The following is a 9,398-nucleotide window of genomic DNA, read 5'->3' as shown; positions in this document are numbered from 1 at the left end:
TTCCATTCTATACCGGGCTATCTATATGTAGACCCACATAAAAAAAAGCTTCTTCTGGGAACGGCCACAAAATTTAACATTTCAGTGGACTAGAAGAATTATTTACATATCAGATATCTTGTAGTTCTAGCGACCACGTTCTTTAATTACTTACATATCTTTGCCATATCCCTTAGTAATTTTTGTTTTATTCCTAAAAAAGTGTAAAATAAATGTATGTATTTACACTATAATCAAACTAAATGGTTAGAGAAACTGTATTTATTCTAGTCATAGATGTAACGTTAATAATTAATTAATTGTATGTAATGAATATATATAATATATATATATATATATATATATATATATATATATATATATATCAATATATTATTTATATTGTAGGTACTATATTAAATATTATACCAGTACTATTTTAGTAATAGTTATAAGACACATTATGAATTCTGATAAAAAAAATGACTGTAACATATTACATAATATATGTATGTATTATAATATTATTATTGTATTATATTGTAACAAATAAAATAATCTAATGACCTGTATTATTATTGACTCTAAGACGCTAAGTAAAGAAGTTAATTATATAATTAAACATTGTAAAAATTATAAATTAATTGATCCCAAATTATGAGCTCCTATGTATATATATATATTAAGCAACGTATATATCTTTAATGTTTGTAAAACAAATAGATATTAACATGTTAAAATGTTTAATATATCAATTTATACCTATTATGCGTAGATAGATACAAATACATGTACTATAATTTATAATATCTGTGCCAATTATTATGTATACTTGTATTATATATTACTGTTTTAATTATTATTATTGTTATTTTATATATTATTGATGTTAAATATATTTAGATCAATGTTATATTTAATGAATTGGTAACATTAGTGATAAAAATATCAACCACGTTATTGCATTCGTTTGAACGTACAATAATTCAATGATCTTTTTAATATACTATGTTAAAAATAAATACATCTTCATTCATAGTACAGATACTTGATTATGAGCCTCCCTTTATTCAGTCGGGATAACCTAGAGCAATAAATACGATACGCAGAGCTAAATTCACTCTCACTGAACAGATATAACCTGTCTCAAAGAATACACATAGTTAGACCAAGTTGTCGCAAAAGATTCACTACCTCATGTCCCAAGAGGACGATGCAGGCAATCTTATTTTCCGCAACCCAGTTTCTTTAGTAAATTAGTAAATTTTAGTAAAGTTTCTTACTCGGATGTCTTTGATTACAGTAAGGAAGATTGCATTAGTGGCAATTATATGTTTTTAACAAAATAATTCAGACAAAATCCGTGAAAAGCTGGCAATTTCAAAACAGCTTTTCGCAATGCTACACCATTTAGCGACAGGTTATACATCAAACAAAGTAAAGGGACAACACAAAATTCAGTTACTGCAAATGCGATAACGCTTCTATAGATGTAGCTATTCCCTAAGCCGCCTATACATGAGCGCGTCACAATACGATTGGCTTTAGACGAGGAAATGGTACGGCGAGCTGCATTAAATCTCGCCAAGATCCTTTCCGGTCAAGATTAAGTTGATATTCGAAAGCTATTAATTTCGCTTTATTTCCTATTTATATTTATTGTAAATTGTCGTGCATTTGGATAATTCAAATGCAAGAGCTCACTTGGGCTGCGAGATGGTATTTCGTCAAGGTCTAGTGGGTGAAGTGACATCAGCGCAAAATGTTTACATAGAGCGGCAGCGGAGGAGTGCCTTCAGGGCACCAACGGTGGCGCTCTCTTTTAGTAGGCTTATTGCGCACCCAACACGCACTGGAACAGCGTGATGGATAACTATTTGTTCGAACCTCTTCCCTCAAATAATGCATACTACAAGGTATAGAGGAAGATAATTAAACCTCTCGTAAACTTTGTTCGATTTAAATGCCATGCTTGTTGCGCGCACGATAGTCAGTATGATACATCCAGCACCGCAGAATTGAGCTGACGTACAGCGGGGATGGACCGTGTATAAGGCGCTTTTAAGATGTATTAGAAGCCCTTCTGGCTAGCATCGAGAAACCATAAAAAAAGAGTCTGAGATTGCTTTTATCAGATACGGAATAAATCTTATATTAATTTTATAGCTGTCACATTCAACATGATACTTGAATGTAAACCTAGTAATTAGTATATGGATCTCTTTGAAATGTATCTGTAACAAACCGTGTTAAATACTACGCCATGGTTTGATACCTGATTGATCCCGATTTGTGAATTACATGAATATTTTCTCGGATATCTCATGGTGGTAGTATTGAACATGGTTTGAATTTGATGTGTTTTTGTTACATTGTATGTTATAAATGTGGTAGAAAAAAAGGCAGACATTAAATGGATATTAAAAAATACATAAAATTTTCGTGTAATGTTATTTTCCCAATGAAAACAAAGGTGCAATTTTTTCTTATTTACAAAAAATAGGACCCAGAGAAACAGGTTTTAAATGATGTGAAATACGGAAAAAGGTACGTAGCTACCAACATAACGCCAAATATATAAGTTTATTAACTTTTTCTACATCCATGTTTGTATTTTGGTATAGACCAAATTATATACATTAATATCAAAATCAAAGTTATAAATTTAACTTTTTTATAATTCGATCTGATTATTCCTAAAGAGTATGAGAGATTTGGTTTTGCATTATTAATTATTGAGAAATTCAAGTTACATAAGAACCTTCCTGGATCATTTAATTCAAACATACATAATATTATTATATCCTTATAAAAGTTAGCATATAAAAGAAGACACATGTAACAAATTACAAAATGTGCCTGTTAAAATGTTAGGGACTTTTATTATTCATATCATCTTAATATAAAATTGATTTAAATTAAAAAGTTCTATTAGTTAATAACATACCTACCTCTAGAGAGCTATCGAATCGAATTAGGAAAAAAATCGAGTTACATGTAGCGAATTACTCCAATATATATTTTAGAATTCAGTTTCATGTTCAGTAATATTTTACCAAATTCAAGTTAAAATATAAATTCATAGCACATACTTCTTAAGCTGCAATAGCTTCTTTATTACATCAAAATCCATAGAGCTTGCTTCTTGAATAGACCCGTAGTCCGTAACCCTATTCCTATTGAAGTTTCCAATACAAATCTTCTTTTGGATATCTTTGGTACGTATATACGCTATTATTAATGCTTGGGTAAGGCAGTGAAGGCTATAGAATACGATATGTGGGATGAAATAAATTTAGTTGAATTACAAATACTTATGACTCAATACTGCGTAATAATTTTCACTTTCTTGTACGATAAGTCATCAAGATATTCGTCATATAAACATTAACATTTACGTAGCATATAATCATCCATTATATAATGATATTAGTGTTATTAGTTAAATCAAGTTATTTCTCGTAAATGATAGCGCTAACGTTTGCCAAATTGCATCAAAATACTGTCGTTCTAAAATAGATATCAAAATGCTCTACTCTACTCTACTATAGTATTTACATAAAAATCCAACGTTATATTATACAAACGAAATCAATGATCACATAACATAGCTATAGTTTAAACCAGCTATGAAGCTGCATAATCTCAGTATTAGTTCTGATAAATAAGAACCCAGCATTACTAAAGACTCGAACGTGACCGCACCAATAGCTGGTGATTCAATTTTAATATCGCACAATCCCTGGAACAGTAAGTATTTTCAATGTAAACTGCAGCCCTCGAAGGTTATCGGCAGCACTTAACAGCTCGGACCAGGCCTGCATCGATTGAACTCGAATCTCTGAGCTGGCGTCTAATCCAGTTAGATTAACCACGAATAACATTATTCTAAGAGCCCGCTTTTAGCGTTTAGAGATTTATGCAAAGGTGCTACGGATGCTCGACTAAAATTACACGAGAATGTTGCAACAAAATTACTATATATACTAATATTCTGTAGAATTAAGATTTTGTAAGGCTTTTTAGACGTAATTTGAAATATAGGATGCTTCTATAATATAAAAGGACGGTACGAACTTTCTCTAGAACTTTTTATTGATGCCTTGATGGATGGTTATATTCAATCATTTTGCAAATCTCGAATCTGAAATTTGCAAAAAATAGTTAATACTACTCTGTAAAAGCCTTATCATTTCTTTTCATAACAATTAATTAAAGAATTCTAAATTTTCTTTAACTGTACTGAAACCTATTAACAGTATCTAACCAATTCATTTCAGCTATCACCAACCGCCAAAATAGATCGGTGGTTTTCTCTCCTACCGACCAACGCTACACTCTCCCGCCCAGAGAGTGGCTTCATCTCTGGTGTGGAAGATACGGACACCGCTCTTGCTGAAGCCAGGAACCTTCTGCTACAGTTGGGCTTGAAAAAGAAACGCCGTCTCTTCCCGCGCTTTACCAGACGAAAGGTTTTAGTCAATAAACACACTATGCTTTAAATGTCAACGTAAGGTTATGGATAATAGGAGTTCTATGATTGAAGTTATAACAATATAAACAGTTGAATTCTCAAGAATTCGACTGTTTATATTAAAACACATTCAAATGTGTTTTACGAAATAGAACATAAATTTAATGGTCATGAAGCTATACGTGCACGATATTCGAAATTATAATAATTTACATAAAATGAAACACTTTATTATAGTACCTACTAGTTTGTTTAGAAGTAGGAAAGACAACATACCGTTCAAATAATTAAATTTCCGTTAAGGTCATGTAGACCGTCGTCAGTAGGTTCGTGTTTTCAATTTCATACGTCCATTTTAATTAGTAAAATCTTCGGCGAATCTATTTCAAAATAGTATTGCCGCATTTAGGCTTCGGAATCGAGATCAACATTTTACTTAACACAAATGCCGATCCAGCATGCCAGTCAAAGTGTCAATAATCATAGTGCTAGCGGCAAAGTTGAACTTTGTAAAGCTTCAGTTACGTTTCCATTTAACTTGACTTGCAAGATTAAACTCTCTCGCACTCGCTTGGGAGAGAAATACTTACATTTCCTGAAGCCATTACTAATATTACTTCTAATATCACAGATCAGAGAAACGGATGAATGCTGCGCTTTTCAGTCCCGTTTCCACAAGTTTATAACTTCAGTAAAAGTATCATTCAGCGTATCCAATTTAATTTTATGAATTGTTATCTATATATGATCAAAAGATATCATATCGTAATGAAATAAAAAGCGTAGGAACTTTTGAGAGCGCGTAATGTATCTGTTAATTGTTATTGTACATTATTAAATGATATCTATTGTATGATAGTTATCACCTACAAAACATCAAGATATATTTCTAAAAATAAAAATAGATCCCCGAACATTATAGATACGTTTCCAAGCAACATATCCTATTGAAATATTCTTACCAATTCGATTTAATGTATATGAATACGCAATAAAAGAATCTATATTAAATATACCGCTCTATTCGTGTTATTATATCTGTTAGATTAAAGACCCTTGTCAAGAATTTGTTTTATCCAGCGCTTCTTTGTCAAGATATTTTACATCTAAATAACGTGATTCTTCATTTATAAAATGCTGATTAAGCTCGTTAAAATTCAAAATCAAGTAAAATTTTAACAAAATTTGCTAACACTTCGATTTTTTTCGCATGGAATTGTTATTTCAATTTAAATAAATTAAATAGTAAATTAATAATAATTTCGAATATTTTGCATCTTTCTAAGTAGTGCAATTTAATTCATCTTTGTAGCGTTAGTTAGTTTTATATTATCAAAGTATTATTCTCGTTACTTGTAGGTAAGTGTACTTTCTCTAAAAGTTTCTTGACCATGTCAACAAGTGGAATTTAAAATGTTGAAATGTTATGTTTTTTTTATGATTGATTAACAATATATTTCTTTTTGATGTTGATTATTAATATATATTATATAATTTGGTTTTTATAATATTTTATTTTGAATTATCAATGTTTTTCGTACATTCCTAAGATGATTTTAATTCCGTCCATTTGTAATATTTATGTGAACAAAATAATTTGAATACGTATTGATTTCCACTATTTTATATTTAATTACATCAAAAAAATGTTTTACTTATATTGTATTCCTTAATTTAAGTGATCTCTTGTGCGTAAATCGTAAAAATAATTTCTTTAAACTATAAGTTTTCCTATCCTAATGCAATTAATCTAGTATGTATCTATGTTATTTTATTCACTGGGAATATAATGCCCTATTTATTGATAAAAAGCAATAAGATATTGAAATATATAATCGCACATCTAGACAAATTTTTGGTTCTTGTCAATTTTATCTACTAGCGGTCCACCCCGGCTTCGCCAGTGGTACATGTTTACGTTTTCTCTACATAAGAACCATCCTCGTACTTCAAGGAATATAATAAAAAAAGAATTATCGAAATCGGTTCAGCCGTTCTCGAGTTATGCGCTTACCAACACATTTTGCGATTCATTTTTATATATAAGAATGTATTTTGAAAAAGAGATAAAAAGTAGATAATTTTATGAACAAATAAAAATACTCTATTTTATTAATATGTGCGCAAAATATTCCCAGTGCTTGTATTTAAGTCGTTGGCATACAGCAACCAAATATACAATTTTAGTGCTGGATTCCTCTTTATTTAAAATTTTAGTATTCAATTTTATCTTATAACTATTAATAAGTGTTAAAAATAAGGTATGTCTTCATACAAAAGTATAGAATAAGATTTTGTGGCATCTTACATTACGTAATGCCTTACTATTTAAACTAATTTTAATTATGTATTGTTTAATTAGTTTTAATATGTCCTTATAACATAGATTATAGTATTAATTCTGAACTTTCTACGATTTAGGAGGAACATAGTTATTATAGTTTGTGCTCTGTGACCAAATAACTAGAAATCAATAGCAGTAGTTAATTAAGAACTTCAATATGCTTATTACACTCAACTTTTATACAAAAGTGGTGATTATTATAGCCCCATTAATATCATTGATATAGCCTACAGTCATTGTAGAAGTAAATCTTAAGTTTCGCGTTCCTTCACAGTTCTACTTTTAATTAATTAAAGTGATAATATTAATTTAAAAGATAGAAAATGAAGGAGCAAGGTTCGAGATCACTGAGGGCAAAGTAAATTCAACACTTGCGAACTTTCAGAATATTCGTTTAATTACTACAATAGTAATTTTAGTTCTAATCATGTATATTTTGACACTTATTAAAAGTGATGAACGAACATGTTAAAAATACCTATCTAAAAAGGGGAATAGAAAACCAGGTACATTTTTCTCGCATGATTGATAGCGGTGGGAAAAATAGTAAAAGTAACTGTTAGTTTTTATTCAGGAATAGTGTGGTTCGCCTCACCTCGATATATTTCATGTTATAGTTGGGCAGTGACGTGTAAATGTGATTTATCTTGGCTTTATGCAGTAACTCGGCAATATGGAAGGTTCAAAATCGCAGTTATTTGAAACGTGGTTTTGGTTGACAAAATATATAGTGATATTTATTACGACATTCCTTCATACTTTAAGTTTGAACATAGTATTTTTTAAACGAGTGTCTAATTTCGCTGCCTTTAAATATTTTTGTTATTAATGGCTATTTAATAATTGTCTTAATTGGTGTGCTCAAGAAGTAGCATTCCCGATATTATTTAGAAGATTCCATTCTACAATAAGAGCATCCTTAAACAATGGAATTTTTGGCGATTTCTTTCAAAAATGTAACTTTCATATCATTACACGCGACATTAATGGAGTGGATAAAATGTACATTAGCTCGCCTAGACAACTTTTCCCCGTTTAAACGAAAATTGGGATGACCTAAAAACTTAGGCGTCAAGCTAGGTCAATATCAGTTCCCCCCGCGCGCTTGCAAGGGTTAACGCATTCGCTCAGCTGTTACTTTAAAAAATAAAATCTGTGAATATGTCGTACAAAACTTTGGAAAATGTTATTCGTGAGTTGAATAAGACTGTGTTACATCTGCAAGATAAAGTAACTTCACTAGAAACGCTTATTCTAGAACAGAATTTGATTATAAAAGATTTTGTTGAAAGTAAACAAATGCGAGAACCGACGGTACATTTGAGTTCACCAAATAGAAAGTGTGATGAAGAGGGTAACTCTAAGCTGCGGCCACTTCGCGATGCTCGTCTTCGTGCGCTTACGACTATCAACGTCGCGAAGCCCAAGGTGCGAGCAGGGAAGAAGACATTGCCGCTCGCATCTCCGTCCCCACCGAGCGGCACTGACGGCGAGATCACCCCTACTACGTGTGCTACGCAAGTCACGCAGAACTCGCAAGACGCGTTCGTAGATGCCAATGGTTCGGACGACCGTAACGGAGTCGGGGCTACAACGGAATGGGTCGACGTGAGGCCTCGTCGAGTTCGACGTGAGGCGAGAAATGTGGCTCGTGGTACGGCCGCGCCCGGTTCGACGTCATTGGAGGCGTCCGAACGTAAAAGTTACTTGCATATCTATTATTTAAAAAAAGGTACTACAGTCGAACAAATTATAAAACATTTGTTATGTATTTGCCCAAATGATAAATGTTTGGTGGAACAATTGAATTCGCGTGGTGACTATGCATCCTTTAAGTTGACAGTTCCCACAAAAAATTTGGACACTTATATGTCGCCTATTCATTGGGCGGAGGATGTGCACATAAAGCCATGGCGTAGTGGATTTCGCAACCGTAAAACGACACAAAACTCCTAAATTAAAAACTATTTGTATGTTTTATCAAAACGTGCGTGGTTTGCGCACAAAATTAGATGTATGTAAGAATTCTATATTAAGTGAACAATACGATGTTTATGCTTTAACTGAAACTTTTTTAAATAGTAGTGTGTGTGACTCAGAGTTGTTTCCAAACGATTATGTTGTATTGCGTAAAGATCGGTGTAATGATTCAGGTTGGGGTGGTGTATTGTTAGCTATTCGAAATTGTTATAATATAAAAAATATTTGTGTTAAAAATTACATAAGTAGTTGTACTGATTGTCTCGAAATTACAGTAGCCACGGTAAAACGCAATGGCATTAAAATGTTATTGTGTGTGTTGTATATACCACCTGGTTCTAATGAGGACATTTATTATGATATTTTTAAAATATTAGAAGAATTAAGTACACGTTTCTCATCATATAAAATTGTAATATTTGGCGATTTTAACTTAAATTCAGCATCAAAAAATGTTATTTATAAATATAATAATATGATTTCCTTCAGTAAGTTGCATCAGTATAATACTATTAAGAATAAGATGGGTGGAATTCTTGACCTTGTATTAAGTAATGCCAGTAGCAGGGAATTACAGGTAAGTAGTGACACACCACCACTTGTCCCCATTGACAGTTATCA

This window comes from Colias eurytheme, chromosome 1, assembly GCF_061535395.1.
Source record: "Colias eurytheme isolate Ceu_HAF_F1 chromosome 1, ilColEury1 Martin Lab GWU primary, whole genome shotgun sequence".
In the NCBI taxonomy this organism is placed as follows: domain Eukaryota; kingdom Metazoa; phylum Arthropoda; class Insecta; order Lepidoptera; family Pieridae; genus Colias; species Colias eurytheme.
The sequence above is the reverse complement of the archived record's forward strand: the minus strand, read 5'-3'. Positions refer to the sequence as shown.